The sequence below is a fragment of the Falco cherrug genome, chromosome 10 (genome assembly GCF_023634085.1).
Source record: "Falco cherrug isolate bFalChe1 chromosome 10, bFalChe1.pri, whole genome shotgun sequence".
Taxonomy (NCBI): Eukaryota; Metazoa; Chordata; class Aves; order Falconiformes; family Falconidae; genus Falco; species Falco cherrug.
In genome coordinates this window covers 9,348,108-9,367,424 of record NC_073706.1, presented here as the reverse complement: position 1 = coordinate 9,367,424, position 19,317 = coordinate 9,348,108, and the positions used below count along the sequence as shown (strand labels likewise).

The 19,317-nt window shown below is 42.6% G+C and overlaps 1 protein-coding gene across 2 annotated transcripts in view; it reads right to left on the bottom strand.

Moving 5' to 3' along the window:
* TSHZ2 (teashirt zinc finger homeobox 2) overlaps positions 1-19,317 on the bottom strand; it is a 232,055-nt gene that overhangs the window by 9,935 nt on the left and 202,803 nt on the right. The window lies entirely within an intron of this gene.

The window sequence follows — 19,317 nt, the reverse complement described above, 5'->3', positions numbered from 1 at the left end:
TCCATTCTGCAACTGCTAAAAGTGCTAAGTGACTCAAGCTGTGAAGTTGCTTCTACATAGAGACAGAAGGTGCTTGTTTCAGTTTCAAGATGTGGGTTTAAAAGTTCAGCCCAAAGTTGAGTTCTGTTTTGCTTATAACCTGGGAGAAAGATACTGAGAAAAGCAGCAGAAAAAACAACTGGAAAAACAGGGTGAGAAATGAGGCAGGCAGTAAGTGGAGTGAAAGTCAATCTGGAGAGAGCATAGAGAAAAAAAAAAAAAAAAAGACCGGCAGCAGGCAAAGAGAAGTATGTTACTGAAAAATATATTATCTGTTCAAGGCCACAGACATTTCAGCAAAGACAAGTCAAATCCTGTGTTGTGTTCCCCATGTTCTGGCTAAATCAACAGGAAACTCAGCAGTAGCTTTCTTTAAAATAAAATAAACTCAGCTTTTCAAAAATTTCCATATGAAAACAAAAAAGTCCATTGACTTCATGCTCTTTAGTTCATAATTTGGTTAGTTTTACAATATCTTCACCTTTTCAGTTTTCACAGCGATGCTGAGTTTTGTGTTGGCAACCCAAAGCTGCTATGCAGAAACGGTTGGAAGGGAAGAAGAGGTTTTGGCAGCTAACGTAGAGACTTTTGGCAACTGAGGACACACGGAAGTCAGTCTGAAATTGTGGTGAATACCTTAGATCATTATTCCCACTTAAAAGATATTAAAAGCAATCCATGTTGACACTTTAAAATGTTGTCTTTAGGTTTCAGAGGTAAGGCTCCAGAGCAATTCACACTTTGAAAAGCTATTATTTTTCACTGCAAAAGGACAAAACTGTGTCAGTTTACACCTAGTTCAGATTTTAAAGAAATCCAGAAGCCTCACTATTGTAATGCCTAGAGCCGAAACACAGTAATGCCATGAGCTGGCTCTGCTTCTGCGGAACCACCCTCTGCAAAAGGTCCAAGTGCGGACAGTGGAGATGGCACAGGCGTTTGACTTTACCTTTCTGAGCAGATTTTTGTAGCCCTTAGCCCTCACCAGGATGGAAAGCTACTTGTGGCACGGCACATAAATCCTGCCTTGGATCATATCAAGCTCTGTAGCAGCTCGGACATGCGGAGCATCTGTCTAACTCATGGATGCGGGACACAGACACCGCGGGCTGGTCCCACACAGGGCAACATGAAGGGCAGTGGTGAAACATGTGAGCGCAGCAGTGATAACTCCTGATTAATTCAACTCAGCCTCCAGAATGTCGTTAGGACAATTAAGCAGCATGTAGTATTACCGAAAGTGCTAAATCTGGGAAGGAGTCTTGGACAGAAGCAAAGTGACTGTAGAGAACTGGTTCCCTGCCAGTAGGAAATATTTATCGAGGGTTTGGATTGGAAAACCAAAAAGTCATACTCCTGCCTCCTTTTCTTTTTGATTCATTGTGGGGAAGTCCCTTGGACTGTTGTGTTAGACCAGCCGTAAAATCAGCTTAGTAATATTCCTGGTCACTCCCGCTTGACAAGGGGAGCGTGCATAAAAGCAACATGAAGAACATCATTAACTGTTGGCAGAGCTCTTCAGAGGCACATCGCTCAGGGTGTAGGTCCATGAGAAATTTTTCTGGTGACAAATTGCTTCAGAAGCTCTTGCTCCTTCCTATTATTTCCACCCCATGGTATGAACAATAATCAGCTGCATCCCTGCAACCGTCTGCGAGTCTGCACCACCCCAGCCAAACCCAGGATCCATCCTTGATGCATCTCACAAGAGACCACACAGACACTTCCAACAGGAGACCCCAGTTCAGGGTACTGGGAAGGGTGGGAACCTTTTCAACTGTTTTTGCTGCTGGAGGAACGATAAGATGGAACAAGGCACCCAGGAGCTGGAGGGGATTCTCTGCACTGCTGCATGTATGCAGGCAGATTTGGTTTAGGACTGCTATAAAAGCTATATAAAACTGCTATAAAAGCCACTTGTGGCAATTGTATAAACTTTTGAGACTAAGCATCCATATACTTGACTAATGGTAACATCAATGGATGACTAAAATCAATTGGGACTTGGCATCGATTTCAATGGGATAAGTACTTCACCCTTAGGTCTTTTGGCCAACCAAAGTCCCCATCCTTGAGTTGTTTTTTTTTTTTTTTTTTCTTTCTCTTTTCTACATTGATATCACTGCAGGCTGGGACAGGACTTTGGGAAATTAATTAGTGTGAGCCCTGATCAATAAGGGTCATAGTTTATGTATTTCATTATCAAGTCTCTAAGAGATTAAGGGAGTATGTGGAGAGCTTGTCACGTGCAGTCTAGGGCATAGCAGCCTGGATGTTCAAACAGCACCTGATGGGCAAAGTTGGTTGCTGTCTCGGCATTTGTTGAAATGTAGTTCAACCTGTGCCATAAAAAACCCTCTGTCATTTAAATTATGCTATGAAAATGCAGCGAGTATGTTCATTATGCTGATGTCTTATATAGCATATGTGAAATATCAGCTGCAGATACTGAAGTTTTGCTTTTATTTAACATTAATTATCAAGCCATCAACAGATGCAAAAAGTTGCAGCTATTTTAATGTAGATACGTCAGGACTCAGGGTTCGTTCTAACAATCACTTTCCCACTCCTTGTCCATGGCACAGCTCTTCCCTATCCTCATTCAAATCTTCCCATAAAAGCACAGCTGTGAAACCTTTGAAACAGGAACTCTCAAACATGGCTGCAATCGGAGACAACTGTCAACTGCATGTTAGGAGCTAATGGCACCTGTGTCCAGCCTCCGTGGGCTGGCACCAGCGCTGCTCAGCTGTTCTCCCGAGCCCTGGCATGGCTTCTGGCTCACGAGAGCAGTGGTGAGCTCACTCTTTCTTTCATGCACTCACACACCCAAACCCATGCTTTCATTTGCTCTCTCTAGCTTCCTTTCCCCCTTTTCTCCATGGCCAAAAGCCACACTAGTTAGTTAAACGATGCAGCTTCCCGGGGTGCAGGACATGGGCTGTCTGCTCACGGGGTGGTTTTCAAGTCCTTCGCTTGGGGATTGCTGTCATTGTGTCTTTTTGGGTTCTGCAGGAGAGCACCAACCACGTCAGTGGCACGGTCCAAGGTACTCTAGGTGATGGTACTCTAGAGCCAGGCAGATGACAGTAGGTTTATGTGTTTATAATGGTTTTGGTTGGTTTTTTTGTATTTCCAGATCTTTGCTAATATAATTTTATCATCTTCTATTAGTGTAATGGGATAATAAAAATGACAGTATGCATCTGTGATCCACCCACCACAGTCCATGGGAGTCTATGAATCAAAATCTTTTCATGCTGGAGCTGTACCTATAGTAATAAATCGCAGGACTCTTAAAAGGCCAAATAGAAAGACACAGACAGTCCCTTTGTGGTTACCAAACATGTTATCTCTAGATGTCATTTTTGACCTACTTTTGCTAGATTTTTACAACAGCAGAAAATCTGTTCCTTAAAGAATCATGCTTACGTGCATAATATCTAGACAGGGAGAAAAAACAAATCTGGATATATTTTATTTCATTTAGGACTCCTCTCACCATGAATTACAATATTACAGACTCTAAATGCCTTCTCGTTACCCATAATTATAACTAAAATTATATCAATCTAAACAGTAACTACTCAAATGATTCATCCTGATTGTAAGGAGCATGCTCTCTGAAGTTAGGCCTGCCCGTCCATTTTAGAGCCTTGTGTCAGGAATGGTTTTCCAGAAGGTCATTTAACAGCACATTAAATAAATAAATAGAACATATTTGTTTCAGAAAAAACCACTCTGGTAGGGTGGGAAAGCATTTTGGGAGAGGTAGGAATAACCCTCATGAAAACTAGCACTTTCAGATCATCTTCATTCTTGCTGAGGGTGCAGCACCCACCCAAAGACACGCAGAGGCTCCACATGATGCCAGCAGAAGGTCCCTAATGTTCTTCATACCGAGGGTGTCGTGCCGAGGAGCTGCCCTGCATGCCGTGCAGAAGTGGCAGTCAGCTGCTGCCCAGCAGCAGAGCACGGGGAGGAGAGGACACACCACTACCCACCACGGTCACTGGCAGGTCCCCGAGCCCCTCGTGTCCCTGCAGAAGGTCCCAGACTTTGCATAGTCAACCCGAGCCGTCAGCCACATGGAGGGGGGAGCGTGGAAAAAGGTCTCCTTTGTTGTTAAAAGTAAAACATATTTCTATCCCATGATGTAAGCTTATGAGAATGCCAGACAAGATAATGGAAAAGAAATGTGGGCTCTAGCTCAGATGTTCCTGGGGTGTGCCTGCCTAAATACAAAATTGGCTGACTGGGGTAACACCCAGGTGGAGGAATTCAGAGACCTCATTGCTTGGGATGATGGAAACTACATTTAATAAAAATTTGAAGTCATTAAGTTGCATTTATCTCAGAAAACTCCGTTGAAGATACTTTGCTAAGAGGCTAAGGTCAAGGTCAGATAAGCGAGCTCTGGATTTCAGCAGCAAGATCATCAGAGCACATATCTGCAGCTGGGGCAAAACTCCTTCTCTGTAGGTCAATGAAGTTATGCTGATTTACCTCAGCTGGCTGGGCTTAACAGTTTTGTGATACAAAAAAAGAATCTGCTTGAAATCTGCCAAAATAACCCCCAAACCCTTCGCTTTTTGAGTTTCTTGTTTTCAGAAAGTTCTGATATCTGTGCATATGGTTTTGTATGACAGATATTTTTAGCTGTGATTCTGGATGAGCAAAATTCTTCAGCATTTGCCTATCTTGTGTTGCACATAGTGCAGTGAACACAGTGATCCATCTCTGCCCGCAACGGTGGACTGACGGTACCGAATGCTATGGCTGGGCTGCACAGATGCAGCAGTGCTGACGTTTTAGGGGCATACCTGTGCAGTCATGCAAGCGTAGCAATCATGCCACCTGAGACCTAAGAGAGATGCAAAAATTCCTCTGCATATACATTATACTTTACGTACAAATAGAAATCTATTTTTATATGTCAGTACATATATGTATTTCCAGACAAAAAGCAACCTAGTCAGATGTACTGAGTACGTGCAGCAGTGCCCAGCTCATGAGGGTTACTAAACATCCCTGAACAAATACGGTTAGATCCTCCAAATCCACTTGAACAAAGTGGCTTGTGAAAATGCTGACATCTGTTAGCCTGAGCGGCTCCCCAGAGGGCAGGCAGTTTCTTCTGCGAATGACTAGAAGAGGATCCAGGAGTATTTTAAAAGCAGGGATGCTGAGACACATCCCAAAAGACAGGGAAATGAAAGGCGCGGTAAGGGTGGAGGTGAGTGCTGCTGGCTGAAGCTGCCCCATTCCTCCGTCCCTGTGCGACTGCTCACAAGTGCCAGCTGTAGGGTGCTGGTAGGTCAGGGGGTTATTCAGGCTGAGAAAAATGAGCGGGAAGAGTTTTTTTGTTTTCCTGATAGTTTGGGTAATCTAGACCTCTGCAGGGCCCAGGCAGTTAGGGCAGTGACGCCAGGTGCAGGGATCATGTGGCGTTGCTGCCGGCAGCAGCGCACACTCAGCCCATCCTCACTCCCTTCGGAGGCAGCCAGGAGAGGAAGGGAAGAGAGTGAGCTGGGTGCTAAAATCCGGTTCCTACCCCCGGAGGTCTGGTGTGCAGGGCGTTAGGCAGGTCATTTCACCTACCTGCACCCCTCAGCAGTTTTGCTGATAGATGGAGTCAGAGGACCTACTGGGGGCTGCAGCTCCGTGTCTGCAGAGAGACACGGTGAAGTGCTGGGCTGGTGGAGAGAGTGGGATTTCTGCCACTTGTGTTGAGAAAGGCCAAGATTCCACCCCTGATCTCAGCTTGGGCCTCAAGCTGACATGGGATACACACGCGCTCGGTCACAAAGAGCACACATGGGATCTAACAGGCACAAAGTATCCTGACACTTAACGGGTCCCTTCTCATTGCTCCTGCCCACAAAGGCCAGTACAGGGGTGTCTGGAAGGATCAGAGGCTTGTAAAGAGAAGAAAAATGAGAGAGAACATTCAATTTTTGTCTTTTCCTATAAATGAAGCACAGTCATCAAATCACAATGTATTTGAGAGCACATGTTATTGACAGCCTATTCTTGGAGAAAAAAAAAAAAGTGGATTTTCTGGCAAAGTTTCTTTATTTGCTAAAGATTAAATTGTTCATTGTACAGGGCACCATCTGCCCTTGGAGAGAGATTTAGTTGATGGCAGCTGCAACCAAAGTGTGGAAGATAAAGCTGAATTTCTGGTTTCTTTCAACTAGCAACTGTCATTACAGGTCACATGCAAACTGTGTCATTTTCTGTGACAAGCAGGTTCTGTAGACTTGGGTGCTTGCTACATTTTAAAATGCCACCTGTATAGATCCCAGAAGAGGAACAGCTTTTGTAACACACCTTGAAAAAAGTGACTTCAGAGCAGAGAAGACAAAACAATTATGGTTCAACCATCCAGACGCTGGCAGTGGGTTCAAGTCCCAGGTTTACATGGACGGCGGTGAGGATGTACAGTGCGTCACTTAAAGCTAGACTCCTTCAATTAATCTGGGTGCTTAAAAAGGCCAAATTGTCATCTGCAAGTGTTTATTCAACTGCTGTGTAATTCCTCAATTGCGTCCTTGTTTTCCTTGTGGTGTAATTCCCAGTTAGACTAAATCCCACATTTTTTCAATTCTGAAGAGAATTTCTTAATCATCAGACTAGAGGTTATTGTGGGTGGGCTTTCTCCCCATCCCACCTCTTGAGCTATGACACTAAAATGTTCCGATTCACCACCAGACAGCAAAGACTACTTAAGAGTGGGGAGATGCGGATCTTATCTCTGTGTTCAGAGTTATTTTGATATTACAGAAAACTTGTCACTGGCTAAAGCGAACACCTCCAGGAAGGAATTTGTACCTCTTCCCTCTCTCCTGAACTCTATAACTCTTCTGCAGGAGAATTATGTTCCCTTTCTCTGCTGAACAAAATGGGAGGGGAGAAGTTAAAAGCACACTGGTCGATTTTATTAGGACTAAGAAACAAAGCAAAACAAAAAAAGCAAACCCAAACCTCTTTCCTTTCATCCCTGCCTTGCTGTGAAAGTGCCTTCATATTTCCAGGCTTGCTGACAATATTTCAGGATGGTACATCACACACCGTCTCCTCTGGAACAGCAGACATTGTCACTGCTGGGAGACAACTAGTCTCTGGATTGTACTACACAGAGATTCTGTATAAAGCATTTCTATAGAAAAAAGATTTTTGAAATTTGTGAGCCTCTTAGCCTTTCAGACAAAGATGAGCTCTGGTTAATTTTCTTCTGAAGATTTCTACATTTTCTGCGAGAAAAACAACAGCTACTATTGCCTTAAGACAGACTGAACTAGTTGTAACATGCCTAGCTACAAGATTTTTTTTTTTTTTCCACATGAAAGAATTTGCAGGACACAATTTTGTTCTCAAGTATTCTGTTCAGTTTAACTTTTTGGTCTTCTACCACATTTTGTCATGGTAGGATGGTATCGTGTCTTGAAACAGAAACATACCAGCTGCTGTGGCTAAATTTTTAACAAATCTGGTCTGGTCAAATCCATGGTTTTGGAGAATATATATATATATATTTTTAATGGGTAGAGGCTTTGCCTTTCCAGCAAAATATTGTTCATCACTTCAGGTGTCAGCAATCTTTCTGATTGCTCCGTGACGTGCCCAGACCGTCCAAGCCATACCTCTTTGGGAAGGCTCACACTTCTGCTGACAACAGAGCCACACTCAACCCTTGCCTTTACTTCAGTGGATGCGCCCATTTCCATCCATGATTTGACAGAGCTCAAGTCCTTTCAGGATTAGGACCTTTAAAGAGACACGCAGAAAAATGCTGAAAATCTAAGACCATGCCCATTTGGGTTATTTTTTTCGGAAAGCATTAATTGGTAGGAGAGGAGGGCTGCTTATGTGAATTAGCATGCAATATGCTAGTTTCTTCTTTCTTTGCGAGGAAGCACTTAAAACACAAATTCCCACCTTAAAAACCAAACCAGTGCGCTCAGTGTGAGCTACAAGTAAATCACCTACTCTGCGGTGCCAGAACTGCACATGCTCTTCTGCTGCTGATTTATCTACAAAATATATCACATGCCAGTTACTTGAATTAGGATCATGGGGAGAAGGGAATCATTAGAGAGTAGAAGAAACTCAAACACATAAAGAAAACTTATCCGTTTGTCTCCTCCACGATGCCTGTTTTATTTCCTCTTCATGTACTGACAGTACTGATGAGGCAACGGATGCTGTAATCCTAAGCAAATGCTTTTGGGGGTAGCATCATTAGGGTTGCAAATGGTTGAATGCAGCAATAGCTTTGAATTTCCAGGCAGGCTTTTTTTCCCTGGTCATTGCAACGTGTTTAGCAGTGTCGGTAGGTGAACGGCACAGCCTGGATCAGGTATTTCGCTCCTGCTGCTGTTTCCTTTGCTACTGGCGTGCCTTGAAAAACCAGGTAAATGAGACTTGGAGAAAGGGACACTGCAGCTTTGAGTAATGAGGCTGGGAAACAAGGAACACATTTTCCACTAGCTCATGTCTCACTGTATGGCATTCTGATTTCGTGACACTTTATAATAAATCATTGCTTATCACTCACATGGGAACATAACATGGTTCAAGTTAAGATTCGTTAGTGATTGTAAAGAAGAAACATGAATTGCTCTATATCAGGGCTTTTTGATCATCTTTCTGTCCACTGCAGGCATTTTTTTCATCATAATATTTACAGTAACTGTTGTTTAAAGCATAAATAAAAAGGAAAAGAAAGAGCAGAAAATATGAATAATGAAAATAAATTTATTTGTCTTATTTATGTGTTTATGTAAACATTTGGCAATTGCTTTGCACAGCAGCTTGTGTTCAGTGTCACAGAATGCTGCACCAACATAAGTTTCTAAAGCTGGGATTTTAAATATATATATGTATATGCGTATATAAAAAACCCTAAATGCCAATACATTCATTTTCTGGAGGAGAAGGTTCTAGCAAGCACATCTAGAGCCAATTTGCTTTAGTATGTCTACTACAGGGAGAAGAGAGTCTGAAGCTGTCCTGCAGTGCTGTCCCCCCTGGACCAGCAGCACAATGGGACCGGAAAGCTGGTGTCATCAGCCCGGAGAGGAGGGAGAGGCTGGAGCAGCTGTCCGTGGGGTGCATCGGGGCTGTTCCAGCCCGGTGACTGTGCCCAGGGGTCCACCAGGTGCTGGACAAATGCAGGAAGCAGGGCTTGCTATTCATGCAAGGGATATCCGCGAGGTGGGACATCCTGGCTTCAGCCCCTGTTCCTGCAGCCAGCTCAGGGATGGAAAAATGAGAGCCTGTGGATGCATTCGGCTATAGATTCAGGTGGATCACTGCCTGCTCTGACATTCCAGAGATGGATATTAATCCACAACCTTTTCATCAACAGTTTAGGGAGAGGGGTGAAAAGCTTATGGGTTTACTGGTGACACCAGCAGTGCTTTAGGGGAACAGTAAATTTATTCTAAAAAGACCTACAGACTGAATAAAATGGGAGCTTGCTAAAATAAAAAATTGTAACAAATATGCAGAAATTTTTCACCAAAAAGAAAAAAAAATCTATTCCTTCCCTCGTGTTACAAATAGTTCTACTTTAATCTGTTTTCTTTACCTTTTGGGTTTGATTGTGGGAAGTACCTAAAACTTTGGGATAACCTGGGAGAAATCAGATAAGGTAAATATTTGCTGCAACTATGGCTTTGATTATTCCCCCCTCAGTAATTTGCTATTTACTTCATTAATCAACTATATAATGTGTCATTTCTACTACTCCCTGGCTGAATAATTTCCAAAACTACAAACAGCTTTCAAGATAGTTGCCAGACAGGCACAAATTATTACTTTCAGAAATTCTTCCTAGAACTATTCCCATGAACAGAAGTTTTCATACCCTCTATTTGTGTAAAGGAAATGGAGTTGGGTTAAAAATATTGCCAAATTATTACTTTAGACAAATTCTTGCATATATTTATTCTGGTTTTATTCCAGTTGAGTATTGATTTTTTTATAAAAAAATGTGAAATATGTTAATGTTTGCCTTTGCTAGAATAAGTAGCCTTGTGAAACAAGATGGCATGGATGTAAATACAGAGTTAACTCTTTGCAGGATTAGGGGCTTAATTTAACAGTTACAAAAAGGAGAGATGTGATTTGCTTTTACAGAGGCAAATAATCCCTTTGATTTGTGGAACAACTTGTCTGAGTAAAATGGCATATGACCAAGGGGCTGTAAATTCAGTAGCCTGATCTGATCTCTCTCCCTGACACTCCAAATCACAAGTATCTGCAGCTATGCCGGTCCGTTGGCTTTGATCTCCAGCATGCTCTCTTAAACTCAGTTTTGCTTCTTGTGTTCATGGTCTGGGTCACTGTAAGACTTTCTCTTGTGCTCAGAAACCTCCCAAACCATACACAATAAATGCATTACTCACAAAAACATGGAATCCCCCAAATATCAAGTTTTTAAAAGAAAAAAAAAATCTGTTTTGGTAAAGCACGACATTAGATGAATTAATTATATCTTACTTTTCACCTACTACCGATAGACAATTATGTACCAGAATTAACCCCCCCAACTCTCGTCCAGGGAAAAAGACATTATTTTTCTAATATATATGATATAGACTCTTAATCTGCTCTCACTTGAAGTGGTATAGTGAATGGGATTATTCTCCATTTATTTTGGCTTACACTAAACTGGAATTTTTGCCCCATAAGCTTCCTGTAATTTTTGTAAGTGGAACTGCCTTTGTCAGCATTCTTAATATTTCCCCATGGAAATGGTATTAAAAAGCAGCACATATGCCCTACAATCTTATGTTTTATCCTTGAGAAATGAGGACTTATGGTAGATTTTTTTGTTGTTCTTTCTTTCTGCAGGAAAATGGCTTAATAACAATCTCAAACGGAGCCGTGAACAAGACGGTGTATCTTCAAAATGCTAATTCTATCGCAAACCATGCCTGAGTTAAAAACAGATATTGAAACAGGGGAATAAATATTTGACAATGCTGTTAAGGCAACTTTGCTAACGATTTTTGAACAACCTCCAACTGAGGTCTAAATGTCTGCAATATCCATAAACAACTCTATACTGTCCAATTAGGGAGACAAAGACATAGAGTCCTGTCAGGAAGATTTGCATGGCTAAGTGTCTGAGATCACAGAGACGATGAGGGATCGTTTGGAGTGATGGGGGATGCACAGAACGGATGACTATCATTACGATATTACAGAGGCTTACACCTTCCCAATTACTGGCAGGATTCATTAGTTACTGCTGCATTTCCCTAATAGAATCCTCTCTTTGGCTTATCGCTACCTTCCCTCTGTCTACATAAACCCACAACTCAGCAGTCGATCACCTATGAAAAATTAGACAGTGTAGCTTCCAGTGGCCTATTTAAAATGAAAAGGCAACTGAGTAAGAAATAAAGAGCAAAAAATAAGGGCTGTAATGCAGATATGTGGGAGCTACAGAAGTGGCATCAGATGGGTCTGGAATTCTCTTGTTATTGAACTGTTTGAGAAAAAAAAAATCAGTGGCAGCTGCAGAGGGAAGCATCATGGTGGGTTTAAAAGCACAATGAAAGCATTTTACACAGACGTACATACACACACAAACTATAGGCATATTGCAAAGTGACAATTACTTAAGGCCTACTAGGCTGAAGTTTCACAACTAAGATTGGTGACTATTACAGGGGCTCGATGCTGTTGCAATCGACTCAGCCCCATTAAAGATAATGGTGTGAGCATTTCCATGCTGTCATCATGTTACTATCAACAGCATTATCAGTATCAACTGCTTTTACAATTATGCACAATGCACAATTACGCTCTTCCTGCACAAAGACTTAGCAACCACCAAACTCGTTTTCTTTTTAAATTCACTGAAAAGAGCGTAGATTTCAATCCTTCATCTGTTCACAGATGAAACAACATTTCCAAATCATCACTGATAGCATTTTTTTCCTCCCATTCTAAGGATGGCCAACTGTTCTCAGCGATTTCTATTACATTTCCTACCTATTATTTCATGTAATGGCATTCCTTAAATTTTAAATTAGCTTTGAAGAATAAAAATAATTGAATTCCTGCTGTTTTGTGTACATAGAGGGTGACAGGAGCTAATGTGATAATTTAAACTGTAAATGAGTCTTCACTTTGTGTTCATTAATTACAGCTAATTACTGAATTACAAACCTTCTTGGTTAGGCACTGTTATGTATTCATGTAGCATGTTGGATTTCCAGCTGGTAGAAAACTGTTTTATAGACTTACAAGCTGACACACCAAGCTACCACTGAAACAATTCAGTTTGAAAAATAAAGGAAGGGTGGGGGGCGAGTAACTGCTCTTGCTCTTTGAATTAAGTGAGTGATGAGAAACAGCGCTGCAAACTTGAACCTCAGGTGAGCGAGGCTCTTGCGTATATAATTAGAAAATATATGCTGTATCTGGTAGGCAGAAACACAATGATTTTGAGCTGCCACTTTGGGTGAAGAGCGTGAGCCTGCTCTGCTCACACCTGTTTTACACCAGCGTTAATTCCCTGATTTAAACAGAGTTAGTCTCTTTATAGAGCCATAGCAGCGAGACAGAAATGCCCCTGCAAATGGGGCCAGTGCTCCTAGCACCAATTCTTCCGTTATGCTCATGAACAGCAGGATGGTAATATAAAACTGAACATCCAAGCAAATGTGCATTTTATTCCATATGTAAGTGCTTATTGTTCCTCACTGAAGGATCATATGAAATGCTATAGGGCTGTCTTGAGCATTTACTCAACATTTTCTGCATTGAATGGTTCTGTCCAAACCTCTCCTTTGGATACCTTTTGTCTGCTGATGTTTCATATTGAAGCTGAATGCACTAGTTGAAGGCTCTCTCCCTGCAAAGTGAGCAGGAGGAGCACCACAATGACAAAATCAGCCATGTTACGATTTTACAGGCTACAAAGCTCAGTGCCCAGAGAGGGAACTGTGGCAAGTGGCAAAACAAAGAAGTGAAAATCCTCACTTACATCTCTGATAAATACATAGCCAGAAGATACAGCCGTTTTCCTCTTGCTAGCAATTGCATTTTGCACTGTTTCCCTTTGCTTTGTTCTCTTTTAACAAAACAGGCCAGCAGCCGCTCCGCCGGCAGAGCCTCCCCTGCAACAGGTAGCCAAAGCACTGCTTCATGCTGAGGGCAGCACGGACTGCAAGGAACTATTGAATCAAATAATTACATTAAAGCTGTTTCATAAAATTATCCTCTAACCCACTTGGCCTTCCAGATCGGGGACTGGGAAGACCCGGTTCAAGGGTCCTGCCCCAGGGGGCCGATGCTGGGTCTGGAAAGCAAAACCTTCTCAGAAGAGCAGAGTGTTTTGTATGGGCTGTACTGGAACAATTTAGCTGAATAATACATAAACAGCCAGAAAGTAAGAGCTACATTCTCAGCTGATGTAAAATTGTGTAGCATCATTAATTTCAGGAGAGTTATGTTGATTCACAGCAGCTGAGGATATGGCTCAATAGGTTTGTAATAATAAAGACTTTGATGGGAGGCCCCTAAAAGCGGTAACACTAATGTGTGACTGCTCACATAAACACCAGTTCAATGACAAGGCTTTTCTGCCTAAGAACTAGTCTGTGTCTTCAGTTTTTAATGATAAGTACTAGTCTTTTGTCCTTAAATAATCATTTTCATCTGGAGAATGGCAAAGTGACTTGTGCTAACACCAACAGAAATTCAGTAGTAGGCTGCGCAATGGGATTCATGTCATGTCCTATTCCCTCATCACCTTCTCATGCTGCCTCTTCTCTTTTGGGCTACAAAAAGAGATGGGGAAACCAGGGGAGAAAAGATGTGCAGGCAGAAATTCCTTTATTTCTGTGGATAGTAACTCTCTGCTATCATATAAAGATAATGACTTTCATTAATCTTCTGTAGGTCTTTCATCGAAGGGTTCTTGGATTCTTTCCACTCCACGTACAGAGACCACTTAAATGCTACTATGTATTAAGTAAAAGGGAGAATTCTTGATAACACATATAAAAAAAACAGTATGAGAAGTAACGCTGTGCAGCATGGTACCTATAGAGGCTCAACATGACTAAAGAGGTAAGGCTGCTGTTCGGTAAGTTATCAGCCACAATTTCTAGGCAGTCTCTCGCCCAACTTGTTTTCATGTCTCACTCCTTTTTAATCTGACAGTCTTCAGCATGCAAATTTGCACGGAAACTAAGCATTTCAAATGTGCCAGAGGGAAGCAGGGACCTCACACTTATTGGTAGATTAGTGCGCCTAATGCCCTTTGGCTTTTTTCCCCCCTCTTTTTTAACATAAAGGCTGATTACTCCATTAGTTGAACAACTCGGAAGAAATGACAAGGAACTAACAAGAGAGTAACACTGTATTTTCTATTTGTTTTCTTCCATTGCAGTAGCGCTAATTGGAAGGAGTAGTTCTTGATACGGTGCTTTGGGGAATGCTGATGAGAAGCACACAAAAGGCTGAAGTGCCTCTTCTGTACAGCATTGGATGCAGCAAAACACAGCACCCTCTCAATTGTCATTACCCTAATCTCCCACACGATCTCAGTATTTGGGACATGACGGCACTTGCGTATTAGAGGCTGCACAGACTGGCCTTTCTGAAGCTTAAACCCTCACTTGGGGGTGAGTAATATTGCCTTAACCCACAGTTTATCGTATCAAAACATGTTTTCAAGTAGAAATATCAAACCTGCTTGGTAGTGGTGGGAAGGGAGGCAGGAATCAGGTGGGAATATACCTTTAGAGGGACTTGGGCTCTGTGCTGGCTGCGCACCCCTTTGCCCGTGGGGCATGGGCTGTGCTGGGTGGGAGTCAGTACCCACCATCCCTCATGCAAAAATTTGCCTCCGTGTAACCTGTCAGATTTCAGCAATTTGGGCAGGCTAGCCTCAGACATCAGGAAAAAGGCAGAGACTGCCTTAACTTCCCAAATGCCATCAACGACAACTTTTTCTTCAAAGATTTTCACCCCCTCTTGGACTCGGGAAGGAGTCATGGGGATGAAGGCGGTGAGGGTAAGACGGCACCTCTTTCCCATTCACCAAGGTTTGATTCTCTTTATGAGCATGATCCGCCAATCCGTAATCAAGGGTTAATTTCACAGCTCACTGCTTCATCTAGCATAATATCCATTCAGACTAATTAAATCTGTCTAATAATGTGAGTGTCTTTGTCTTTGTTCTTTCCATTCTTTGTTTTACACCCTTCACATCTCATCTCCAGAACTACACGCCATCACACTCTGCTTGACAAGCAGAATCCATCCCTAAAATTAAAACATTCCTGACCTATCTGCGATGACAAGGCAAGCAAGCTTCACAGCGCTGCGGCCCATGAAGGGAGCTGACACATTTGTTTTTAATTTCAAAAGAGTAGAAAGTGAAGATCTGACCCTGTCAATCAGGCCCTGTGACAAGTTTAATCATTGCTGCCCCACAAAAATCACGGCTAAATAGGAATGCAAATAATGTATCACAGGGCTCTTATAAATGCTAATCAAGGAGAAGTAATCAACTGACAATTTCACTGATCTCCTTTCTGAAGAAGTCAGTCAACGCACTGTCTCTGGACCACAAAGAGAAGAAAAGACAAAAGGCATAGATGCCGTTTCCCAAAAAAACCTATCTTTTTTCAGGGCTTTCTTTTTCTTTTTTATAGAGAAAAACAGAGAATTCACTCTTTTTGATCCTCTACTGAACTTTAAAGCAAAGCTGTTTCTCAGGAACTTGAACAGTTATATGTCAAGTGTACTTTATTAACAGTACCCTCCCAACCCAGAGACAGTGCTTGGAAACTTCTGCTAAAATAAAAATCTTCATTTGTCTTTGTCATTCATCCATCTTCAAAATTCTTTTCTGTCTTAACAGCTTCTGTCCTCTATGGGCAATATATTTAGTGATATATGAAGTTTTACAAGTGGAAAGCTAATAGTTGAGCTCACATTTTTTTCTAGCAGCTCCCCTCCCCCCAAACTGGAAAAAAAAAAAAAAAAAAATATCTTGCTTGGAATGTATTTCAGTGCAAAGGCTCTCTTCAATACCCGGATTTTTTAGCTGACTATCCTTTTATGACCTTTTTAATGTGGTAAAGAACAGACAGCGCAGGCGTAATGCCAGTCTTTCACTCATAAATGCTGCATGGCAAGAAGTCGCTGCTTAACCTATGTACGGAATAGAGAAGGACCAGGACAGACAGACGAACAAGGTTTGTAATGCTATTTGCTGTTATCATTTTATTGTGGTTTGCTATGGTAAGCTGTGGTTCACTGTGGTAGGTCCTGATGGGGCCCATCAAGCATTAGAGTCACTGCATTGGCACAAAACAAAAGGATCTGGTTTGGCCAATGAAACTCAGTGCAGGGAGACTTAAGGAGTATAAAGATTGCTGCAAGAGGTAAAGTTCAAAGAATCTAGTTGTTTGAAGTTTGGTTGGTTTTTTTTCCTATTAAACTACTTTCTTACGTGAAGCCTGTAGATGAAATAACTCGAGGAGGGCTTCAGCACCAGGCTTAGGCTACCAGCAGGGCATTGTAAATAGAAATCTTCCCCTACCACAGAAGCTGGTGCTTTACAGTCCATGACAGTTAGCCACAGCACAAATAAAGCAGCAAGAACAGCTGTGTCAAAACTTTGTCCTAGTTTTCACTTGCAGCGCTGTTACAGAGATCAGAGGCTGGCTGTGCTGTGCCCCACAGGGCCGATGGCTTTGCTTTGCTCTGTATGGAGCCACCAAACCCATTTCAGACTGGACACTGAATCACCCAGATTTACACATGAGCAGAGAAAACCAGGAATGATCTTTGGTCAATGCCCAGTTTCCAGCTGAAAGAAGCATTGGGGCAGCAGCAGGAGCTTCTGTGCCACTTCTGTGAGAAATGTGACCTGGAGCTTTGTCACACAATGCTCGCTGCTAGACAGGGATGTTCCCAGCAGCAAACTCTCCATGCAGGATGTATGTGGAAGGTGGGAGTAGAGAAAGAAATTGAAAAGCACTTTGCAGTTGTCATGTCACTTAGCAACAACCTTTCCTACTTCACATCAACACAAGTGTAGTAGAAAGACTGCACAAAGCACATGTACTGAAATCTGGGGTAAGCAGCAAATGTAGGAGGGCAAGGAGGAGCTCAAATACCAGCTTATCAGAGACAGCTTTCATTTATCATTTGAGACACGTTTTACATTGCTATCCTTGGGCTAGGGCTTCTTCTGAACAAACTACTGGAGCTAGCCATCACTGATCCGACTACTAGTGCAGAGTAAACTATACAAACACTCCTGGAGGTGGAAACCTAAGTTCAGCTATTTGTTTCCCAAATGAGCTCCACCTAGGTGGTCACCCTTTTGTCTGTCATTTCACTCTCAGATTAATTCCATTTTTTTAACCTGTTTCAGTTTCCCAACATCTTCCCTGTAGAATTCCCACTCTTCTCTCTCTTTACATGCTGGATTGTCATAATAATGTCCAGACTGGCACGTCCACAACCCCTAATACTTCTTCCAGATGCTGATACTGTGGCTCCGTCTGGCTCATTACAGATATTTCCATCAGGTGGAGAATGTGTCTGGGCCCTGACAAACAGAGGAGTGGGTGCCTTTCCTGCAAGACTAAATGGCTAAAACTAAAAACGTTAGCACAAAAAGAGAGACCTATGCAGGCCACTTGGCAAGTTCTGGGGAGAATGGTAAGTCAGACACCCCTCTATTTTAATTATATCACTTGTCCTCATTTGTTTAGCTTCAAAGAGTTAGGATTTAATTATTAGCTGTTCCCATACTGTTAGGGGCCAACTGACTGGCTGAAGGGCTGGTTGTGGAGACAACATGAAGAAACCCATTCTGCGTGATTCAGGAGTTCATTGAGCTACTATTTTGCTCAGGAAAAAACGAAATGGCAGGAGCAGAGCCGACTGTCTGTTCTTTCTATGGTTGCTCTCTGAATATAAAGCTCTGCAAAGTGTATGAAATATTACATAAATAGAGCATTAGTATGTGCCAAATTAATAACATGCATTATCTAGCAGCCATGCAGTGATGCTTATTGTACAATTCTAAATCATCCTAATGGGAAGAAAAAATCAGAATCCATCACTTTGTGGCTGAGTTCCTCCTCTTGCAATTACAAAAAGTGACTTTTGCACACAGAATTGTTTTAGATGCATTATGGAAAGCTGGGCATTGCAAAATGACCAGAGCACATAATTAGCAACCAGAAGCTCCTGAGCTCTGCTCCTGCTGTATGCTCAGAGGCTGTTTCTTAGCTGAAAGCAACTGCAGTGCTATGCTGGTGTGTCTTACTTTAGGGCTGGAGAGTGACAGCCTGATTTCCAGCAGTTTATTAGGCACAATCACAGACACATGCATGTTATACCTTAACTTTAACCAGGCATTCAGCACTTGTGAATGTATAAGGATATAATCGGTGGCAAACACATGTTCAGACTAAACTGCTAATCAAGTCTGCTTTCGTCCTGCCTAGACACACATGCACACACATACACACACTCCAACTCCAAAGAGACCTTGCCAAGTGGAGAGCAGACATTTTTTACAGCTGGGTTTCGTTTTCGCAGCTGCCAAGTAGCAAAGAAAAGTAACCCTGGTGATCAGGCCAGAGGACATGTCCTAGGCTTTTAAGTAGGCTTCCTGGGAGGAGACACAATAGACAATTGCGGTGCCGCCTTGCCTCTGCGAGCTGCGCCACACTGGGCTGCTGCTGGCTGGCACCAGTGCTGCCAGCGTTCGGCGCAGGGTGGGTATTAATAGAGTTTTGGCTGTTCATTGCGCTCAGCCAAAAACCTAAGGAAATGCTGCCCAGGCGAATGAGGCTTTGGCACAGTAAGGATCACAAGAGCTTCTTTACGGCAGGGCTCAGCCCCCGCGCTGCTGCCGCTGCCAGGTCAACGAGGAGCTCTGGTTGGGTTCCCTCTGCAAACTCACGTGGCTGGAAAGCTAAGCTCGTAACCCTGCACACCGCACGTGCCTGCCTTATGTCACTTTATACCATCATCAACATCAACAAAGGCAAACAAACAGCATTTAGCTTTGAAATGATCTCTCATCATCGTCAGTGCTAATGGGAGCGAGGTTCAGTTCTTCTCTCCGTGTGAGCAGTGCTCCCATGGGTGCCACGGGTGAACTGCTGGGGCTTAGGTCTTTTGGACTCAAAGAGATGATCACAAAGCAAAGGGTCTTGCTGTTTTGTTGTCTTGCTTTGGCAGCCTGTGCCGGGGACCCTGCAGAGCTTATTT